The sequence below is a fragment of the Thermobia domestica genome, chromosome 16 (assembly GCF_964235325.1).
Source record: "Thermobia domestica chromosome 16, izTheDome1.hap1.1, whole genome shotgun sequence".
Taxonomy (NCBI): domain Eukaryota; kingdom Metazoa; phylum Arthropoda; class Insecta; order Zygentoma; family Lepismatidae; genus Thermobia; species Thermobia domestica.
The window spans coordinates 38,249,341-38,271,922 of NC_137469.1; the positions used below are offsets into that span (position 1 = coordinate 38,249,341).

A 22,582-nucleotide genomic window follows, 5' to 3' on the forward strand; every position below is an offset into this window, starting at 1 on the left:
ATAAGTCAGTTTCGTAGAATACTGCTGTGTATAATGGGACTTTGATGCAATAGTTGAAATTGAAATGTGAAACGTTTTAAAGTCACACAAAAAGTAAAACTGGGAGAAGGCGGTTTCAGCCTCTACTCAGGGTTACTTTGAACCGGTCCAAAATACCGCTTAGATAGGAAATTATTACTACTGGAACCTTCTGCATTATAAATTTAGGTAATTTTTTAATTTAGGTATATGCCGGATTGAATTTCTTGTTGGAAAATAAATTACGAACAATGGTGGATCCAGAAAAGTAACTTGAGAGGGGCTTCACTCACAAAGTCTAGAAATCACTAGACTTTTGGGTTGGGATGATATTCTTGGACATGAGGCATAACCAAGGCAAATCCCTTCACGGGGATTTTTTTTTCTGTTCAGAAGTTGGCATTTTTGTGGCACATGCTAAACTATTAGAATGTTGTTCCTGTGCCGGTAACAGAATATACGTAATTTTCTTTACAAATATTGGTAATTCATACTAAGTATCGATACCGGTACCCTCATTGTGATATCAATATTTGCAAAACTGTATGCAGTTTTGTGTAGAAGGAAAAAATGTATAAATATTGAAGGGAACCATTGCACAGAAACTTTATGTTCGTATGTTGAACATACTTTTTAGCCACCTATGGGGTTACTTTGCACCAAAGTATATACTTCAATAATAATGGTCATACTGAATGTGTACTAATGCACTTGCCCGAATGTTTTCCTTATATATATCTAGCTATTATATGTTTAAAATACAGTGTTTTAAATAATTTCGTTTGTAAGTTACATGCGATTTTCTTTAAAATTCCTTAAATCTTGTGCAAAGTAATCCCGTCTTACGGTACTTCCAAATATGGGGATCTAACACACAGAGCTTCGACACAATTTGACTATGTAAGACAGAAATGCAAATAAGCAACAAAATTTTCTAGCCCAAGAAAAAAGTACTGGCCCACACCCCATAATAGAAATCATTTACTTACCTTCGATATGATATTAAATACTTGCCCCCGGGCGAGTGATTATTTGCATCCCTGAATGTAAGTATAGAAACAGAGCGATGTATACAGGGTGAATCATAGAATAAGCTCAAATTTCGGGATATAATTCTTGTCACACATCTGTAATGGGAGTAGAATTAGCGTATGTTCCCCTTTACTAACTATGCAATAGAACATTAGAAGCTTATTGTAGGCGTATAATATTATTGTTATTGTTAAGTATTCTCTCTCTCAGCAGATTCTGGGACTAATAGGATACATCTTAGTTCAGAGTCTCGAAATGTTTCATCCACGTATTTTGATCTTCAGCTTCTTCCGCAGTACCGTGTCGTGGGAGGCGAACGGGGCGAAGGCCCCGGGCGCCTAAGTAAGGAGGGCGCGAAATTCGGGAGAGGAAAAAGAAAAGAAAGGAAAAATTACTTGGAATATATGTATGGGGGCGCCGTCATATACTCTCGCCCCGGGCATTGATTTTCCTAGGCACGGCACTGCTTGATTCCCAATCTTTTCTTCTATTTTTCAAATCATTGATCAGTTGTGTTCTTCCTACTCCTCTCTTTCTTTCCATTTTTTCCTCTATGACGTTATGAAGAAGGCAATATTTTTCGCAAGATGTGCCCAATCCAATTAAGCCTTCTTCGAAGAATGTTGGTTAAAAGCGTCCTCTTCTCTCCTACTTGTTTTGAAGTATCTTCATGTATTTCTCTCTCTGTCCATTTTATCTTCTCTATCTTCCTCCAACACTACGCTTTGAAGCTCTCTAAATATTTCTTCTCTAGCTTCCGTAATGTCCAAGTCTCCAAATCATACAATCAAATACTCCATCTGTAGCACTTGAAATAAAAATAAAAAAATAAAAGAATAAAATAATGACAAAGTCTTAATTCATTGACGTATAGTGTTCTTCGTTTGTTGGTTTGTTGATTTAGAGATTAGCATTGTAGCAAACATACATATCGCTACAAGCTAAGGGAGTAAGCACAAATTTTTATCGCTTCAAAGTGCATACAAGAATTTGGACATATTTTAAGTTTTCTTCCATTATCGCTTGTATCGAAAAGAAAAATATTACCTTTTACTAACGTGACTTCCCTCCAGAGCCGTCATTGCAACAAAGACACTAACATATACAAAGAGAAGAACTAAACAGTTGATAGACAGTTTAAACATCCATTAATGAAGGATGAATGAAAATGTAATTAAAAGTGAAAAATGCCCTTAAATTTCTTCGGAGGACATCTTTGTAAATAAGTATCTAAGGTAATTCTACTACTCCTTCTGTACGGATGTGAAGCATTGCACAAACAACCAAAAGATGAAGAGGTACGAAAATAGTATTGGAGAGGTGTGTGCTAAGAATAACTCAGAGAGATAGAAAGATAAAGGATAAAGTTAATCTCAAACAAAGGTAGATGCAATAAAGGTTGTGAAGATACAAAAGTAGAGCCTTTCTATTTCAAGTGTGCCCTCGGAAAATATGTGAAACATACTTATTAGAGCCTTTCTATTTCAAGTGTGCCCTCGGAAAATATGTGAAACATACTTATTAGAGCCTTTCTATTTCAAGTGTACCCTCGGAAAATATGTGAAACATACTTATTAGAGCCTTTCTATTTCAAGTGTGCTCTCGGAAAATATGTGAAACATAGTTCGGCCCCACCCCCATCGTCCTCTTACGAAGGAAACCCTCCCTTTCCTTTCGGAAAAGAAGTGAATCACCTCGGCTGTGTTGCCAATTTGCCATTCAATCGTTTGGTCTTGACGAGTGAAGATCGTAGGCTACTTAGAAGGGCTAACAAGACAGTGTACCCAGGAAATAATTCTGAATGGCAACCCTATCACCATCTAACTATTGAAAGATCTCGGCTACAGCAATTTGTCCCTCCTCTTTTGAGGGAGGTACGGGAAAACACATCGACAGCAGGGACACACTTGAAATAAAATTAGAAAGATTCTAGTCGTGATGAAGTTAGACAGCTAGAGGAAGAAATTGTAGAAGGATAAGAAAATCCAATGCTTATTAAACAGTATATCAGACTGACTTTAAGATTAAATAAATAAATAAACCGAAATAGATATAGGCTATTACTTTAGAAAAGTTGCTGCTTTAAATATCACAAAGAAGATGGGAGAAGCCTTCATTCAGGGATGCATTAATAACGTTTATTATTATTATTATTATTATTATTATTATTATTATTATTATTATTATTATTATTATTATTATTATTATTATTATTATTATTATTATTATTATTATTTCAGCAGCCGCAAGACATGTATGATAACCTTAGCCTTAAGTAGATAGTTGGTGGACGACAACACGAACCTGTATCCCACTCCAATTATAGACATAAATTAGGAATAACATCCTGAAGTTGTTATTTACACTATGAATCACCCTGTATATATCACACTGGGTTTCTAAGCTTACATCATCAAATTTCTTTGAACTTTTGTAAGCGTTAGATCTATATACTTGGAGGTGATACTTTGATCTATAGTTCGTGTTTTAATGTCAGCTTTTCTTCCTCAGTATGACTAGTTCTCGAAAACAAAATACTTTCTGTTCTTTTGTAAGGAATGCAAAAGAAATTTGCATTACCAGACCACTAATACAGATGTTCTCAACCTTTTTTGATTGGCGATACACTCAGGGACGGATTTAGCATTTAGGCGCCCCTAGGCCCAATAATTTTTTCCGCCCTCTAGTCTGGTTAAAGTTACTTTCCTAAAAACCTCTATTAAAAATATATATATATCAGGCCTATATGTTAATTGCTTAAACACCACTCCACGATGCAATTTTGTCATTGCAAGTTTTTTGAGGAATTTACTTGGTTCTGGGCTTAACAAAATACCGTTAATGTATTAACAAAAGATTGGTGAATAACTTTCGTTTTGTTCAATTTAGCCATTTGGGCAAATAATAAAAAAAAAACTCTGTAATACATTATAAAATAGTTTTAATTTCAGAAACACAGCTTACATGAAGTATTTTCATAACGTGACACAAAAACTTCAAAATCAGAATGCTTTATTAGCCTGATTTTTTAAATCAATTCAATAAATATGTTAAGTTATGGCTATTTATTTTTATTTCTAGATATTTTTTTTAATTTTTTCTCTCTCGGCCGTGCGCCCCTGGGAGCTTGCGCCCATAGGCCCGGGCCTACCGGGCCTATTGGAAAATCCGGCCTTGGATACACTTTACTGAAGGACATCACGACACACTTGTTTCCTGTATTATTATTATTATTATTATTATTATTATTATTATTATTATTATTATTATTATTATTAGTAGTAGTAGTAGTAGTAGTAGTAGTAGTAGTAAATTATAATAGTGTCATCTTATAAGTTTTTATAATGTAATGACTGTATGTAGTACTGAACATTATTGCTACCGCTGGAGACGTTGACTGGTGCAATCTGTCTCAAAGTTGATTTCAATTAATTATTATTAAATTCTTCATGATTTTTAAATTCAAAAGTTTCGTACACCCTAAGGGATTGCGTGACACACCAGTATGTCCCGACATAATGGTTGAGAACCGCTGCACTAATAAGTACATTAGTATAAGCTTCAGGCACTGTGGCCTGTTGGTCTAGGGGTATGATTCTCGCTTCGGGTGCGAGAGGTCCCGGGTTCAAATCCCGGACAGGCCCTGGTTATTTTCTTTAAAGACATGAATTATTACACGTTAATATTGCATTTATGATTTGGGATTTTCAAACCTAATATTAAAGTGAAATTCAAGGTGGTAGCAATGATATTCTGTAGTGAATAACCTATGCTCTACCTATGTATTAGAGGTCTGCACGGGTCGGAATTTTTAGCCCGGCCCCTGCCCAGCCCGTGAATTTATGATGTGAGGCTCGACCCGAGTCTGAAATATGTTTTAGCATTTAGGCCCGAGCCCGGCCCGACCTCGTGTGATAATCTAATGAGCCCGAAATAAGCCTAAATTACAGGAACGGAATAGTTAACGCAAAATTATTGTTTTTTTTTTTTATTACAGCACTTAGCGGTTTAATTTTGCAGTTGTGCTTTAAAAGTTCTCCAGAAAGAACAGTGATGTATCGTTGTACAGTATATTTAGAAAGTCAGGCCCTAAAAGGCCCAATAAATATGGTTGCATGTTTAAACATTTACAGCCCGAGCCCGGCCCGGCCCGGCCCGGGCCCGAAGTGATATATTCTTTGTAAACCTGAGCCCGGCTCGCGGGCTCTGCTCGAGCCTGTTCAGACCTCTACTATATATACACAGAAGAATTACACACTATCGATTTTTTTTGTAGGATACAGGGCCGGATTCAGGGCAGGTGTACCAGTGCACGTGCACCCCCCCCCCCTGCGTTATGATTATACACTATCTAAAATGAGAAGCTAGCAGTGACAATAGCAACACTTTCCGAAACTTTCTGCCATCATATTTAAATATTTCCGTTTGGGTCTTAAAAGAAAGCAGAGCTTTCGAAAGCAATAGTTTAAGTCGATTTTGTAAAGGTTGAAGGGAAAGGATTCACCAAGCAAATCAATATAACATTTCTCAAGTAAGGAAGAAAACAGAAGACAGGAGCAGAAAACAAGATTTTGTCCTGCATAGCACTTGCAACCCTTCCTAAAATATTCTCCGTTCTATGGATCAGCGTTGTTAGGGGGTAAAGAATATTGTCACAGGTCACTTTGAAGAGTTTCAGTGTGATTGGTTATTTTGGGAATTATTGGTGCACCCCTCCCCCCCCCCTCAGACAATCCTGGATCCGACCCTGGTAGGATATGATTTTCATAACCTTCAATGAAATACTGCACTTATGGGTTGTGATCTTCAGACTTATTATTCAAAGCAATAGTGGCAATAAGAGCCTCGACAAAAAAAAAAAAAAAAAAAAAAAAAAAACTTTAGACCTGTAAGAAACTAAATTTTAAATTATATGAATTTTTAGAACTAATTATACAAATCAACATTTTTTTGTGGCGAAAACTTACTCCCAGCAGTGAATTTGAATTTGCGAGCAATGGGTACTCAGACTGAAATATAATGCTGGTTAAAACTTCATCATGTGAATCTTGATATTCATCAAGGATGGGTTTGTACTCCCAACCTATCCAGCAAAGCAATATTTCCGACTCGATCCTTCGTGACGTCGCAGTTTGCTTCTCGCATTCTCAGGAAATCAGATGAGCAGTTCTATGGAGCAAACGAGGAATATGGTGTTGATAAAATTATTATTACTATTATTATTACTACTATTATTATTATTATTATTATTATTATTATTATTATTATTATTATTATTATTATTATTATTATTATTATTATTACGTATTCTGCCTTTCAACAGGTCCTGGTACTAAAGAGTTTTCAATTTTAGATTTAGGCCTGGAAATGTTTCTTCCACTTTTTTCGATTCTCAGTTTCCTCTTTTAACTCCCAATATTTTCTTCTATTTTTCAAAACGTCAATCAGTTGTGTTCTTCGTCTTCCTATTCCCCGCTTTCCTTCCATCTTTCCTTCTATAGCTGTGTGAAGAAGGCAGTTTCTTCGCAAGATGTGTCTAATCCAATTGGCCTTTCTACGAAGGATGGTGGCTAGAAGTGTCCTCTTTTCTTCTATCCGTTTTAAAACATCTTCGTTTGTTGCTCTCTCTGTCCATTTTATCTTTTGCATTTTCCTCCAACACCACATTTCGAAGCTCTCCAAATATTTCTTCTCTAACTTCCGTAATGTCCAAGTCCCTGAACCATACAGTCCAATCTTCATATACAGCATTTGACCAACTTCTTCCTAAGTCCAATATTGAGCCTGCTAGTTAAGAGTGATCTTTACTTCTTGAATGCTTCTTTGGTTATGGCAATTCTTGACCTGATCTCTTTGGTGCAGTAAGCGTCTCTCGTCAAAATACTTGCCAGATACTTAAAATTATCGACCTCTTCAAGTTCTCTTTGTTCTACTCTGAGCCGTAAGGACGCGTTTCCACGGGATATTCTCATGATTTTCGATTTTTCGATGTTGATTTCTATTCCATATGGTTTTCCAGTGTCAACTATTTGGCCAATCATCTCCTGTAATCTTTCTTCTGTTCTACCTATAATAAACATATCAAAAGCAGTGTTGACAGACAAAACTAAATAAACCAATAAAAAAACATCAAATAATGGAATCGATGGATTTGCAGATATAGTACTTGTGAATCTACGAATACTCGTATGCTGCCAACACTTGCTTATTGCACTCTTAATATCTCTTTTTCTCCCTTTCTTTGCTCTATTATTTCTCTCTGTCGCTGCTCTGAGACTAAAGGTGTGCACCAACCGACGTCATTCACCCTGTCAATTGGAAATGATTGCTCTAGAGCAGTAACCCGCAACCTTTTGCTCCTCGCGGCACACCATAAATTATTTATGACTCAATACGGCACACCAAAATGTAATTTCGGTCATGTAATGTTCATATTGGCACTACTAATACAGAAATATAATATAATGATGATGATGATGACGATTATTATTATTATTATTATTATTATTATTATTATTATTATTATTATTATTATTATTATTATTATTATTATTATTATTATTATTAAACATAAATAGACTTCTGAATTTATTAATAATTATGAACTTTAATTCCCTGTAGATGGAGTGTAACAAATATAAGAAAATACAATTTTCTAATAGACCTACTATTAGAATAAATAATTGTATTCGTACTTTACACAGCAATGGAATAAAAATGAAATAAAATTTATTTTTCATACAATACAATTATGAAAAATTCACCTCATACCTTTCACCTTGTGCTATCACTTCGGTGTACCGCGACACATCTGTTGCGGATCACTGCTCTAGAGAGCTATTATACGTTTGTATATCCTGCCCTCGACCTCGACAAGTAGCAACATGGTTATCTGAGAGCAGAAAACCCGGTTCGACTTTTAATGGGAGATAAAGGTCACACCCTCGCTTTCTTTTATTTTTGGGGTATATCTTAAAGGCAATGAAGAATATAAAAAAAAAGTGTAGTATCTACAAAACAAAACGACATTATATAAACTAACAACTGTTCTCAAGCTTTTTCCTATGGACCAGAAGTTTTGACGTGCAGTTTGTGACATTGCAATTGTTCGGCATCCAAATTTATACGCTAAACGAAAGGTCTTAAAATCAATTATTAACTCATTAAATGCCATTTTGCAAATACTATCAGACTTATTTTATACACTTTTAATTATCAATGTAATTATCAAAGCAAGGCTGAGCTTAGAGATATAGGATCATACCTCATATTGCCTAGGTGCTGAAAGGTTGTTAACATCTCAAAAAAGCAATCATTTTATGTCCTTCTCTAGTAATATGTAATCATCATGATACTATACATTATGTCAGCCGTTCTCAATACACTACTGAGTGAATGTCTTCCCATTTTCTTCGACATATTTTGATCAGCTGCTTTATTTATCTATGTAATACTTACGAGACGACTAGTTCAATTGACCTATCTTGCCTCAGAAAATCCAACGCCTTCCATCAATATACAAGCCTTCTAATGCATACTTGGGGAGGGGATTATACTCTAAAATTACATATATCGTTCAATTTCCGTACTTATATTTGGAATTTCAAAACTCCGATGTCGGATACAATATCAATAATGGTTTTGATAAGTAGCTGTGGTAGAAGTGCTTTTTCTGCCTCATCCTCGTAGAACTTAAAATAAGATTTTGAATTCTGAATCGCTGGGTAGTCACGCCAGAGTCTTTTTGCCATTACTAGCTTGGATCCGCCTTAGTATTAGGTCTGAAAATCACAGATCATAGATGTAGTATTAATATGCACAAACTCATGTTCTTTAAATAAAAAAAAGATGGGCCTGTCCGGGATTTGAACCCGGGACCTCTCGCACCCGAAGCGAGAATCATACCCCTAGACCAACAGGCCGTATTGCTCCACTTTTGTAGAAATGACTTACTAACTGGACTGGTAATTAATATATTTCTCAGATGTCAAAACTGAAATGGAAAGCACTCTTTCAAGAGACCGCTGCGACAGCTCAGAGGTAGAGTTTTCATCTCTGGTTTGATTCCAGACGCCGCCAAGTGGGTGAACATACATCGTGTGCGTGGGTTTCCTCGGGGTTCTTCCATTTCCTCCCACTTTTTTCATTTTACTATTTTCATCCATTTCTCACATATACGGTGTATTTGATGGTTATTAGTATGAATGACGAGTTATTGAAATGCTACGGAATGATTTGCTTGATGTACTGTACTTGGATAATCTAGATACGCTTGGGAGCTCAATCGGATGTTATGTGTATTGCATGTAATGTTTTTATTGTATGTAAACGCTACGATCGGAAGTTTTGATTGTCCTGATAATGATCTGTAACATCATGCATTGTCATTCGAAGGTTATAACTCTTGTGTGATCATATTTTATGTGTGATAATTCTCTTCCTTTGGAACGTAAATAAAAAGTTGAACTTCTATACGGAAAAAGCTTATACAAAGTGCTACGGACTAAAAAAAGGTAATAGTCGATGGCATAAGTATACTTTAATTTTAGAAGATGCAGAACTTTAATAAGAACAGTGAACAGTTTACTAAAGAATCATACGCTTGTTGTACCGAGAAGACATTTATAATGCTGAAAGATAATAATTTGTGAACTCAGAACGTATAACTCTGGAATATGTTATGAGTTATCAAAGAGCAGTTTGACATAACTCTTGTGGTTGTCGACTCTGACAGGAAGGAAACTAGAAATTGCGCGAAGACATGCACAAGAGCCAAACAAGAAGTAAAAACAACTTGAACAGCTTAGACCCGTGGTTCCCAACCTTTTTTTTCACAGATGACATACCTTACTGAATCACTATGACATAGCGACACACTTGTTTGATTTCTTTTATTATTAATAATATAAATTATAATAGATTAGTGTAAGCCTATAACTTTCTATAAAACATTGACTCTTATGCAGTGACAACGTTAGAGAGATCAAGAGGGCGGTCACTCCCATCCCCTGAGTGGCATCGTCACTACATACAAGTCAATATTTTATAGAGTATTGTAATGTAGATCAGGTAATATAAAGCTATTATTTTCGGTATACAAAAAAAAAAAAAAAAAAAAAAAGAAAGAAAAAAGGAATAGCTGACCCCAAAAATGTCTGTGCCACTCCGCGCTTAACCCCTAAGAAATTAAAGCTAATGTCATCACCAGGGCCCGGATCTTGTTGACAAGTCAACTTTCTTCTGTTACACATAGGAGAAGCCAAGTTCAAGTAAAAACGTTATCCATCAACTCTAGGTTCTAAAAATATAGTTTTTTAGGATCAACTTTTGGTCTCTTTTTGCTGTTTTGAAATTTCAGGTCATTTTTTAATATTTTAAGGTAACTTTTAGGTCACTTATGGTCTTTTTATTCTTTTTTCTACGTAAGGAAATCTTTAAATGAACACGGTTTACGGATGTGGAAAAGACGAAGTTGAATAATCTCTTTTCTTGCTCCCTGACTATTGGGGTGGAAAAACTGCATTCTTAACAAGCTAATGAAAACTAAACTGTAGCTGCTTAACGAAAGGCGGGGGTTGGTAGGTAACCAAACAGATAGTTTTGGGTTATTGACCACAAAGAATGTGATCACGTGAATAACTAAAAATGCATTAGAAGGCGTACAAGGGCTTTAAACGTGTTTTTATCTATTATTTTCATGTAGTCTAAACTTGCTAAGTTTTATTGTTTAAGAGTGCTTCCTAGTTTCAACTCGGGAGTGAACTGACGCTTTCAATACTTACAATGCCGTACAATGGACTGATCAATGGACATAAGTGATCAATGGACTGCAACTAACTGAAACAAAACTTTTTGAATATGAGTGAGAAATGTTAATTAAAAATCCAATGGATATTAAAAAATGTCAATGTTTAATGAAATAAAAGTTTGAGAAAACGTAAGTTTTACGGTCAATTTTTGTGATTTTTAGGGTTATTTTACAGGAGTTTTAGTGTCATTTTATAGGTCACTTTTTAAATTTTTTTAGATCAACAAGATCCGGGCCCTGGTCATCACTGTTCTTAGGTAGTACTGAGTATTGCTGCTGCTGAAGGTGTTGGCTCGTATACAGAGATGGCGTGAGTCAATGAAAAGTTGACCTATGACCCACTGACTCACCATGACCCATGTCCCACCCTAACCCACTCTGACCACCACCCAAAGAGACCAACTTTGTCGTACCACCCATGATCCACTCAGATCCACTGTGACCCACTCCGACCCACCACCCACCATGACGAACTTTGACTCACCACCCACAAAAAACCCATCGTCATAAACTCTGACCCATGATCCACGTCCTCTTTCTAACTGAATGAAGAGCTTACACTTGTAATGAAACAAGGCTGTCAAATTATCACTAATCGGTGTTTGAATTGCTACGATCAATCGCTAAAGCAGCACTCTGTTACAATACCTGACAGGATCTGGATCTGACCTCTACGATATAAAATGGTAAAGTATTTGTCATAAGCTATGTTACGATGAATTTGAATTTTATTATTATATATAGTAATTATTTCCTTGTCGAATTACAGATCCTTTTCAGTGGAAAATAGGATGAAATTTGAAAGTCTCAAATCAAAGTAAAGTAGGCTAACATGAAGTATAACTGATGTATGGTGTTGTATGACAAGTAAAAATTATCTATTGGCAATTTACATATTTTTAGTGATTGTATGCTTCTTTTTTTTTCATGTTATATTTGAGTATTTGACCTATGTGTAATTGTTTCTTTTATTGTGAATATTAATTAATTACATTATGAGTTCTTACTTTTATTCCTTTTTTTTTCATTCCACCATCTGTTACATCTGAATAAAATGTCATGAATCATTTCCATGTGATAGGCAACACTATAACTATAATCCCACTATACTACCCGTTCCATTATTGTGGTATACTAATACAATTTAACTATTATGTTGTTCTAAATCAATTTTATTTATTATTTTCTTTATATACGTTACAAGGTAAAGTAGGCTAAAGTAAAGGGAAAAAATTAGTATAAAATTCGACTGTCTCAAAAGCCAAGTAGTAAGTCTTATTGCTACTACTAAATTACAAATATCAATGTCCAAAAGTGCCTTGTTTTTTTTCCCCCCCACAGATATACTCATCTTAGGCAAGTAAATATAGAAATAAATAAAAAAGGAAGAAAAATGGAAGCCTCGAAAGTAAACCGTAGACAAGTTTATGAGTGTTCAGAAGATACCATCTACAATACATTGAGCAGATGGGGTCGGTGGATCAGAGTGGATCATAGTGGGTCGGTGGGATAGAGTCGGTCAGAGTGGGTCATGGTAGGTGATGGGTAGCAGCGGCTCCCGTCCTGTTGACCCACGATCCACTAACTCACTTACAAATCTCGACCCACCTAACCCACTTGATTCACGATCCACTGACCCACTTCATCCCTGCTCGTATAGTCTCCCTTAAAAATTATTTTAACTAATTATTAAAAGTTTGGTAATTTTTAAATTCTAAAATTTCATGACACACCTTATGAAACTCAGTGACATACCAGTGTGTCACGACACATTGGTTGGCAACCACTGGTTTAAACAACAGATGGAGATGATGAAAGAAGAGCCAAACGTGTCATCGATAAAGTTGATCAACAGGAAAAAGAGAACAAACTTGATAAGGGAAACTTAAAAGTGAATTTAATCTAGGTGTTCAACTGGATGTTTCTAGTAATTGGATAAAGGAATATTTGTCTGAAGAAAGAGAGATTAATGCCTTTATTTGATTGAGATTAAAAAAAAAGTGAGGGAAGACGCACCAAGAATAAATTTACAGTGGCCTATATATACTTTAAAAAATAAAATACAAAATAGAAACAAACAATTATAGCTGACACATATTAATAATTATAAACATGATAAAGGTGCTAAAGCATGACAAAATCTACGAACTGCATGATTTACCTACTCATGATTTAACAATGACCTCATGACAATCTGCCTTTCGTTGTTTGGCCTTCAACTGGGCTTCACAGTTTTCTCAGATGCTTATTCATCTACACTCTCCCAATTTTACTAATGCTAATAGTCGCCCTTTCTCCCTCTTCTGCTTCTAATCTGCTTGGTAAAGAGCCTCTCGTGAGTTCTAGGAGCCGGAAACTGACAAATCATGACCTTGCGTGCTCCTAATAGAGCAAATGCATGTAGGACGTGGAAGGTTGATTGATCGGGTGCTGCCAGGTTTGCAGAGCAGTGTGTTTGTTTCTATTTTAACATTTTATAACACGCTTCCAAATATAAGGCTTAATACCTAATTTTTAGAGAAGGTTGTGGAACTTTAGTTATGTAAATCTAGTACCCTATCCTCGCACTCTAGAAAGGAACAACTTGGTAAAGTTAGAATAAGTAGCTCATTGATAAAGTTACAACAAGATTTATAAAATGAAATCATTCAGCTTAACGTCCCATGATTATGCCCTTTAGGGTAAGAGAAACAAATGAGTAAGGCAAGTGAATGATAATGGAATAATTTGTTGAATGGGAATGGGGGAAGAAACAAGTGTGTCCAAGGAAACCCACGGACACTATTGTTATCCACCGTGGATCTAACCAGGGACCCCATCAGTAAGCACTTTATCATTGGTCCACCATGCCCCCTCGAACAAGATTTATAGTGCCTATGGTATCACAAGATGATGTTTTGGGTACCGTCAACTATTTAAAGAATAGTGCATATAATAGAGAGAAACTGAGTGCAACATTACAGAGCAATTCATGGTGTAAGCCATAAATTCGAGGTGTAGTCCCGGTTTCATCAAGGGAAGTAGTATGGACTTCTGTTTCCCTCAATACACAAAAGTTTTCTGTAGTATAATTCATATTGTCGTACTTCACGTATCGCGCTCAGTTTTCTGTTCGTAATTATAAAGTTTCTTGGTAGTAAAATGTCTCTGATAAAAGCATGAGTAGGATAGACTGGGGACAACTAGGACGGCAGGTCAACTGGGACATTGATGGCTGGTGCCATCTGATGGGAGTAACGAGAACTTTTTGTAGTACTGTAGATACAGTGCCAGACGGTTGTTGTTTATGGCGTGTGAGTCGTATAATCTAACAAGCACAAAGAAGAGGAGACCAAGAAGAACATTTTTGACAGCTAAAAGCAAATTCTTTGTATCATATTATGAAAGCAATTTCCCCCTTAGAATACTTGTTCTTCTTATGGTCAATATCTATGTTCAACACGTGCTTTTAGGGCTCCAGCACAGAAACCGATTCCATGCGCTAGGTTAAGCGGGTTTGAATAAGGAGATGGAACGTGAAAAATGGCCGTGTGTGGTCAACTGGGACATTTTGCATGGGTACAACTGGGACAGTGTTCCGGTTGTCCCAACTGGATAGGTTTTTGTATGTAGTGCTTCTAATAGTGTAAATAGCTTAATATATTCTGCTTTTGTAAACCTAATAGCAGTTAATCGTAAGGACTGTATTATAGGCAGTTTCCTTTAATAATGTACTTCACATTACCATACTTCATGTTCATCGCCTTGTGACTAGTTTAATCAAACTACCTACTACTTGCTGGATGCTTCATGTTCACAAAGGTTTCGAATTAGAACTAATAGTAATAAAAGTTAGAAGCATTCTCAACATTTTTTTCATAATTTTTGCCGATAGGTCTAACAAATAACAATTTTGATCCCTAAGAGTAGCAAACAGGTCTTAAGAATGATGTTTCTTGTTTTATAGTCATATATTTAAAACGGATACTGGTTTGCTGTGTAATGTTGATCATTATTGTAAACTCCCCATTATTTACATATACGACATATATTACATTGTCGTATGTATTATTACAATGTCCTAGTATATTACATTGTCCTAGTTGACCCCAATAGGTGTCCTAGTGGACTTGCCAATGTGGACAAATGGAATAAAATGCACTGTCAAAGTAACTTCAACAAATTTTTAATAAAATATTTTTCTATTGACCCCCCCAAAAATGTGAAATGTTCCCAAAGGATCAATTTTTAATATGCCACCTTTGGTTTCTCAAATGAAGCAAAATTGTAGGTTTAAAAAAATCTGAACGGAAAATTGTCCCAATTGTCCCCACTCTACGCTAATGGTTTGGATAAGTAGCTGCTTTATATACTTCCTTCCTCTTTCAGAGAACTTAGAATGGTAACTTCTGCAGAGTGTAATCTCTCATACCTGTAGCATAGGCTTGTAGCTAGGTGTGACCAGAAAGGCTTAACCCCCCCTAGGACTACTTTCAATTCCCCTGAAACTTGGCCGTGTGTGGTCATTTGTTAGCACAGTAGAGCTCCGCTTATCCTATCTAATGTGGACATGGCTAACCTCGGATACCAGAAACTTTGGATAATACAGATTTTCTGCAGAATGAAAGGCAGTGCGTATTGTTGTAAAGTCGTGAGGTAACGGTAAAGTATAGCTATGGTAACTCAATAGATCTATATTAATTGCTGTACAGCACGTTTAATTGCTCTAGAGTAATTGAAAAGTGCAAAAATAAAACAGAAAATAAAAAAGTAAAAAAATAGCAGTTTTTCAAAATTACTTAATAAAATAGTTCTCATGTAATGAATTACCAAACGTATCACAGCATCATACTTTAGTAGGCTTAAATGTAACGCCTAATGATTGTTAACAGCAGCAGTACACATGATTGTGGAACCTCATTACTATCTATGCGCAGACGCGTGAAGGTTTTACTACAGAGTAGTGGCTTATGCAGTATAAAAACCATTATTGGTAGGTTCTTATTGCAACTACTAGTTCGAGTTCCACCTTAATAATCTCAAGTTATGAATGCAATATTGAGATATGTATCAATGGAGACAAAAATATTATGGGCCTGTCCGGGATTTGAACCCGGGACCTCTCGCACCCAAAGCGAGAATCATACCCCTAGACCAACAGGCCACGATTAGGAAAAGTGAACTTGACAATAATTATTCTTCTCTTCCTTATATCAAACGAACACAAATTTGTGACTCACATGTCTGATGGAGGGGGGAAAAGGTGAAAAACGAAACAGCAAGTATGAATTTGGAGCACCAAAGTGCCAAATATTGGGACCAAATATAGGTTACGGAAGTTCGCCGAGTTTTAAATGTGTAAGATTCATTTTCTACCGCCTCATTCCGTAAAAGAAAACTTACTATATAATCAGTCCCTGGTTCAATAACAAATCATATGGGATTATGGTGTTTAATACCCTAATCGGAGGTTATCTTGAGTTTTACTGTTTTCTCCCGCCTTAGTTTTCTTCGATTAAAAAAAAAAGTGTCCAAACTGTAAATTTCTTTTTCATATTCCCTATAAGAATTTTTCGTATTGAATCGGATAAAAGATCGAGTAGCTTGGGATGCAGTGAAATGGTTGAATTTATTGCTGTTCAATCCACTTTATAGCTGAAAAAAGAAACAATGTATGCTATTATATAATTGCACAAAACAGTTTAGAACTTTCACAAAGTTCTATTATGTATAGAAAATACCTATGTATAAGTACCGGTACCTAACGATAATTGTCAGAACTAGGACTTCAAATGCTCATGGTATGCATATACATACATTTAAAATTCAAATTGAGAATTCAGAATTGAATTTAAAACTTGAGAATGCAAGTCCAGTTATCAGGTGACTAATACAAAAGTGATTCAGCATCAGGAAGTGTCCTGGGGCCTATATGTTAGGTACTATACCGGTATTTGCCTGGTATGAATGAAGAGAAATCAGGAAAAATCTCAACTAGGATGGTTGTCCTGAAAAAGCTGTTACACCTCTTCGACCGAATGCGGGTAATATAATATTTATTTAAGCCTGTATATGACTCGTATACCTATAGAATGTATTTCGAACTTTAGAACTCCAGACAACGCTCTGGCCGATCTACATAGGTTCAATACCTGTCTCGGGACATTCAGATTCGCAGTAGAAACTTTAAGGGTAACAGGAATATTCATGGGATTCCTCTGGGATTTTAATAGGATATGCCTGTCACGGGATGATATTGGGAGTCAAAAAGTCATCCTGTCAATATCTCGCAAAGAGCCCAGAAACTTCAAATTAAATAACAAGAGTTCGCAATAATAGTAAATTGAAAACAAAAGCTTTTATACTAACAAGTAAGCTTGTGGTTGATAAAACAAGTACAAACACTCGCTCTCTGAAATTAGTGCATTTGTTACTTCTATGGATGAAGGTTCATCGATCGAGGTAACCATATTTACAACACTAATTCTGTGCTGTTCAAATTATGTTGATATTTCTACAAGAAAGACAAACGACACTCATTTTCCCCCTGTTTGGTGAAATGTTGAAATCTTGAACTTGTCCGGATTTCTTAGTATCATCTCCCTTCAATTACCACCTTGATTTAAAATTATCATTACTGTTACCAGTGGCGTATTTAGGGGGGGCTTCCGGGCTTAAGCCCCCCCGAAATCTTACTTACTATAGTAAAGTATATGAAATATCTTGCAGAATTTTCACATTTTCAGGCAAAGCTCCCCCCGAAAGTTAGCAAAGCCCCCCGAAACAAAATCGTAAATACGCCACTGACTGTTACCTTTCAAAAAATCACTGAATTGGTCCTTGTTCTGTTTGCCAATTGACAGTAATTTTACATATCAAAGTATGGAGTATATTAATCAAAATAGAGTAGTTACATTTTATTTAGGGTGTCATAACTTTATTTCGCTACTGCTTCATCCCGAGTAGAGTGTTTATGGAATATGCTGGTTGGCATAGGCGGAACTAGAGGGGGATACACCCCAGTCAGGGCCGGATTAAGGGGGTGGGCTTATGGGGGCTATAGCTCCGGGCCTCCAGGTGGAAAGAGGCCTCCACTCTGATCAATATCTCTGATCAATATCTAAAAGGAATCATGAAGATACGATCATCATCACAAAATAAAATATGACCAAAAATATGAAACATATTTCCATAACTTTTCTACTGTATTTTCACAGAAATGTAATAGGTGAATTCAGTAAGAGTCACATATTTTTTCTAGCCCCGGGCCTCCAGTTGGGTTAATCCAACCCTGATCCCTTTAAAACAATCTTGACCCCTTAGAATACTGTTGAACCTGTTGAAAGGTTGTTTCAATTCTCAGAAGTAAGGGGCCATAATAGGCTCTCCTGGCGAAATATCCTAGATACGCCAATGCTGGTCGGAACAAGATGTCGGAACAACCAGTTTCTTCCGACTTTTAGTAGTTGATATATGCATCTTTTGAAAGTGACATAAATCGCATTTTATGTGTCTCACACTTAATTTACATCTATTAGAAGCAATTAGCTAATTTTATTCTTCAACACAACGGAAATTAGGAAAATAGTTTCTTCCACTACAGTTCGTGTTGAAATGTGTCGCTAGATGGCAGGTATATTGATATTGCTTGAAACTATTTCAAAAAGGCAGTGATAGGCGCACCATCTACTGACGACATTTAGAACTTGTAGGAAGCTCAAGGAAAATGTTCCGAAAAAGAGTTGAATTATCCGTTCTTCGCATGGGGTAATATAATAGGTTTGTGGACTGGAAAGCGTTTGAATCAAACCTTCTTGTAGGGCCGGTCCGAAGAAAGATTCAGTCCGATGTTGTAGCCTATAACTTGACCTCCTTCTAGGGTTAAAATGTTTGTTCACGTGGATGCAGACGTGTCGCTAATCCTGCTAGTCGTGTAAAATATTTGCTCGTTTGCCTACAACAATAGGCTGTATTACTTTGATATTTAACTATGACACTTCCATCTTGAAATTTATGACACGTATACTACTTGTAAAATAAATAAAAGTTGTTTTTAATAAGTAATTAGATTTAAACAAATAAGAAAAAATACGTAAAATGACTGAAGAATATCCAGTGCAATGCTAAGAATCATATATGAGAAATTTGAGAGTAGGTACACGTATTCCTAGATGTTCCAGCTAAAACACGAAACAACGAAATGGTACTTTTCTGGCCTTGTGCTTAGCAAGATGACGCAATACTTTTACTACGTCTATCATGGTGAGCATTTCACTTTCTATTGCCAACCTTACTAGTCCGTTCAGACGTTCTTGTGAAATGAAAGACCTGTGTAATTATTATTATTATTATTATTATTATTATTATTATTATTATTATTATTATTATTATTATTATTATTATTATTATTATTATTATTCCAATGAATAAATATTACAGTGATAGTATAGTGATAAAAATCCATAATGTTATCTCTTTCAACTCACTATACTTACCCATTCTCAACCCTCATATTGATGGGGGCTGAACCAGGGGCGGATCCAGGACGGGACTTCTGGGGAGGCGGTGGGTTGGAATACTGCTACTTAGAGCTACATTTAAGAGGTCCAAACTCTGGGATGGGTTTTATATATATAAGAAAATTTCCTCTTCTGGGGGGGGGGTGCGATTGTCCCGATCGCCGCCCCCTGGATCCGCCACTGGGTGAACTTGGTATTAAACAGTATCGGAAGTGTTACTATTTATCTCAGCGACCACAAAAACTGTGGATTGGACACTAATATCAGTCATTTTCTACTATTTGTACAAGTATTTGTATCCTCTTCCTACAACCAATCTTCACTCGTGCGAATAAGCTTCAGGATTTCTGACTCATATATAAGTACTTAGTAGACTCCCATAATTCTTCAGCATAAGTCCAATCTATCTACACTCATTCAAACCTTTCTCTCTCCCTCTTTCGATATATATATACTGAGAAAACAGGCATGCAGTTGACATTTATGAAGATGGTATTTGCGCTACCTAGATTCCAACACACACTTTAGTACTATAAATCATTACTTCTACAGCCCGGATTTATATGCAAAATGCATGTTTACAGTAACATGCAGAAACATATGTAAAGTATTTTTTTTTCTTTCCGACGGACTTGCGAGGATTCGTTTGAGACGAATATATTAGCGCATATAAGTGCATATTTTGAGTGAATTTCGATGTGCATGCATATTTCACAAACTTTGCAGGATACTTCTTATTTTCGAATTTTATTGCTATATACTAGCATATTTCAGAGTATATCACAAGAAAGTAGGTTCTATTTAAAGTAAACTGAATCATTGTAAACGAAGATATAGATTTATTTATTTATTTATTTATTTATTGATAGCGTTGAGTTTGTTGCTCACAATTCTAGGTAAATTCACTTACGATTGATTGGTTTCGCATTCACGTTTTTCACATGCACTAGTGACTTCTGCTGATGTAAAAAGGAATTTTTTGATGTACTAAACGCTTCTCACTGATAAACCCAAAGGGTTCACAGAAGAAAACCTAAGAAAGAGATTTCATAGTTCATTGAAACAGAGGTTATTTAGGTAAAGAAAGAAGTTGAAATTTTATTTGCTTAGTATATATATATATATATATATATATATATATATATATATATATATATATATATATATATATATATATATATATATATATATATATATATATATATATTCAGTACATATGTTACAATTTTAATGCATATTTTAAATATTTCTGGTGCATATTTGCATACATATTTCGGGGTTGGTTTGTGCATTGAAATCCGGGCTCTAATTATTTCTCTCTCTCTCTCTCTCTCTTTTTTTTTTTAAATTTTGCTTTTAATTAAAATGCAATTTATATACATCTGAAAGTGATACCTTAACTGTGTCAATTTACTTGAAATTTTTACAGAATAATATTTGAATCGTCAATTTCCAACTTAGATGTATTATTTCAGAAAAAAAATTGACTTGGTACTTCCAAATACACATGGATCTTAAAAAAAAAAAAAGAATAGTATTTGAACCGTACTTTATAATCTACACGCACCTATTTGAATCGTCGTTTCCTAATAAAAATTCAATTTTTACAAAATTGTATTATCACTCCGCAATTTGCACGCATTTTAACACAACAGTATTTGAATTGTCATATTCAAATCTAGATTCATTTTTACAGAATACTGTTTGAATCGTCACTTCTTACTCTAGAAGCAATTTTACAAAATTGTAATGAGTCGCCACTCCTCAACTTACATGCACTTTTACAGAATAGTACAGTAGAACCTCTTTCGTCCGCCCTCGGCTGGTCCGTCACTCTGGTTGATCCGACTGTGCTCGAGCCGAACGTGTCTCGACTCGTCGGTGACTCACGAGACCCATTATTGTTTACTGCCGTCGCGGAATTGTTGTTTACTTGCTGTTATCGCATATGTGTTTTAGTGCTCCGTCATCTCTCTTTATCATTTCTTTCGTTGTACGTGTTTTCTGTACTGTACTGTGCAGTTTTTAATGCTTACTGTTCGTTTATTTTTACTGTAGAGAACAATACAGCCATTTTTGAGTTCAGATATTGTTTATTTTACTGTAAATCCGTATTTTTCTATATTTTCTGATAATCCGACGTTTTTGCGTTCCGACCATACCCCCAGTCCTAAAGATAACGGATTAGAGGGGTTCTACTGTATTTGAATTGTCACTTCTCAATGTTCATGCGTTTCTATAGAACAATATTTGAATTGTCACTCCCGGAACAAAATTCTGGCTGCGTTACTATGTTTTACTCGGTTACAGTTGAATATTCTTTAATGTTTGTTAACAGAAGGTTGGAAACGTGTTATTATATAAGGCTTCACTGTTTCTATTGTTCCCTTCGGTTTTCCTAAGTCTGACAATGTACACCTACAAGGCTTCATGAGTTTTCTCCAAGATTTAAGATCTAACGAGAGAGAGAATAAAATAAAAGCACAGAGATACATACAGTGGCTCAATAAAGAAGTCGGACACCTACGTACTTACACATTTCAAAAGTATAGTTCAGAGAAGAAAACAATATATATTTAATTACTCCATATTATTTAGTTATGAAAAGTAGAAACATCAATACAAAACTCAATTTCATGACTATAAAAATACAAAAAGTAAAAACAACTGAAATCCATATCAAAAAAAGAACTCGGACACTTAATTCGTAGCTAAAGTTTAGAATGTTATTAAATATTTTTAATATTTTGTTGGCAATCCTTTATTTTTCACAATGGTTTTCAATCTAGCGGCATGGATTTTACAAGTTCTTTTGCAGAAGGAAGGATCAATTTTTGGCCATTCAGTCTGAAGTGCTGATTCCAAGTCTTCCTTTGTTCGAATAGTATGTTTTTAACTGGTTTTCCAAGTGAGCCCATAAGTGCTCAATAACGTTAATACAGTGAAACCTCTGCTAACGGACACCTCCCGTAACGGACATATTTTGTAATCGCCAAACACCGTAATAGGAAAAAACATATTGGCAAACCTCTCTAAAACGGACACTCTCTAGTACGAACACGGACAGTCTTTTCTGTCTTTTATAGGTATTATTTACCTTCGTATTGCGGACACTTTCTCTAGAAACAAGTTGAAAAGGACAGTAAAAATACATTTTTAGTAATTCATACATGTGTCACCAAGGAAGCATTGTGACAACATTTTCCCTCCTTAACTGTCTATTAAA

The 22,582-nt window shown here is 35.6% G+C and overlaps 1 long non-coding RNA gene and 3 other non-coding genes across 4 annotated transcripts in view; 1 reads left to right on the forward strand and 3 right to left on the reverse strand.

Annotated features, from left to right (window-relative positions):
• Nucleotides 1-22,582, reverse strand: part of LOC145673028 (uncharacterized) — a 101,719-nt gene that overhangs the window by 38,883 nt on the left and 40,254 nt on the right. The gene's annotated exons all lie outside the window — the stretch shown is intronic.
• Nucleotides 4,623-4,694, forward strand: TRNAP-CGG (transfer RNA proline (anticodon CGG)). The gene has a single exon. It is a non-coding gene; the product is annotated as a tRNA-Pro (tRNA).
• TRNAP-CGG (transfer RNA proline (anticodon CGG)) lies at nt 8,901-8,972 on the reverse strand. Its single transcript has one exon. It is a non-coding gene; the product is annotated as a tRNA-Pro (tRNA).
• Nucleotides 15,930-16,001, reverse strand: TRNAP-UGG (transfer RNA proline (anticodon UGG)). Its single transcript has one exon. It is a non-coding gene; the product is annotated as a tRNA-Pro (tRNA).